Source organism: Micropterus dolomieu, linkage group LG03 (genome assembly GCF_021292245.1).
Source record: "Micropterus dolomieu isolate WLL.071019.BEF.003 ecotype Adirondacks linkage group LG03, ASM2129224v1, whole genome shotgun sequence".
Lineage (NCBI taxonomy): Eukaryota > Metazoa > Chordata > Actinopteri > Centrarchiformes > Centrarchidae > Micropterus > Micropterus dolomieu.
In genome coordinates, this window is record NC_060152.1 from 945,870 (window position 1) to 947,649 (window position 1,780).

The window sequence follows — 1,780 nt, forward strand, 5'->3', positions numbered from 1 at the left end:
TCTCTCTCTCTCTCTCTCTCACCCCAACCGGTCGAGGCAGATGGCCGCCCACCCTGAGCCATGGTTCTGCTCGAGGTTTCTGCCTCTTAAAAGGAAGTTTTTCCTTGCCTCTGTCGCCTAGTGCTTGCTCTTGGTGGGAACTGTTGGGCTTCTGTAAATATCATCACAGAGTACGGTCTAGTCTCTTTTATGAAAAGCGCTGTGAGATAACTGTTGTTGGATTTGGCGCTATATAAATAAAATTGAATTGAATTGAATTGATTACCAACCGGCAGTGAGGGAACATAAGGCCTACAGCACTTGGCTCAACAGATGTGTACACCTATGTGTCATCCACGTAGCTATGGAAGCTAATATGTTCTCTGATGATATCACCTAGAGGAAGCATGTCACAGGAGAACAGAGGGCAAGGCAGCTCCCTTGTGCAATGCCAAAGGTTATGCCTTGACACATGACCCTGACACAAACATAAAATGTTCTTCCTGTGATGTATGATGGGAGGCAATCTCGAACAGTCAGAGAGGCCAACCCAGGTCTCAAGGCAGTTTAAGAGAATTTCATGTCTTCTGTGTCAAGTATCTTTGTGAGAGCAGAAAATATAAATGTAGAGAACAATAACGTGAACTTTCTCTAGAATACTGTTTTTATTTAGAATGGTATTTGTATGGTGGAAAACAACTTTTTCCAGTAAATTGCTTTGATTTATCTGTAATTGCAAAAAAATTCCACAGTCTAGATTAGGCTTCTTCAGTGGAGGTTTCAATCCAGCAGTTTTGAAAGCCACAGGATAAACTCCAGTTTCAAGCATGTGTTTATGATTTAAGACAGAGTTTGAGATACTATTGAAAACACTTAAAAGTTTCGAGAGAGGACTGGGTCGAGACAGCAGGATGACGGTTTCCTCAAAGTAACAATCTTACAAAGTCCTTTGTCAGAGGCAATTCGAAGGTCATTTGTAATTTTCACCAGTGCTGTCTCTATACTATGATGCATTCTGACTGAAAATCTTTAAATAAACTATTGCTTTGTAGAAAGTCACACAACTGTTTGGCAACTGCTTTCTCAAGGATCAAGGAGGACAGCACAGGAAGCCAGACAGGTGAGCTGTTATATGACTTGTGTGACCACTCACACGCAACAAATTTAAATTTTTAACATAATTAGATTACTGATGCATATACATGAGTTCAAGTTATTAATATTAAACATAAACTAGACCTGCAAGCAGGTATTAAAGTATTAAGCTGCTTAGCAAAAAGCTTGATATTACAAAGTAAGGATGATGAACTCTGTTGTAACATGCTTGTATGTGTAGCTAAATTTTTTATCCACAAGTTTATTCCACAAAACGTCTCGGGTTACGTATGTAACCCTGGTTCCCCGAGAAGGGGAACGAGACACTGTGTCGGTTATGACACTATGGGAACGCCTCTAGGCGAAGCAGGTCTGAACGTGAATGAAATCACTCCAATCCTATTGGCTTGTTGCTAGAACGGTAAGGTGTGACGGAATAACCAGAGGAGTATAAAGCACACCTGTACACACTCATCATTAGCTTAAACTATGAAGCAGGCGCTTCAGGTGGGGAGAGAGGTGCGGCGGGCCGACGCAGTGTCTCGTTCCCCTTCTCGGGGAACCAGGGTTACATACGTAACCCGAGACGTTCCCCTTCAAGGGAACTCGAACTGCGTCGGTTACGACACTATGGGAACGAGATACCCACTAAACCGTGCCGAAACCCCGCCTGCCCCTGTGTGCAATAAAGTGGCACGACTAAGAG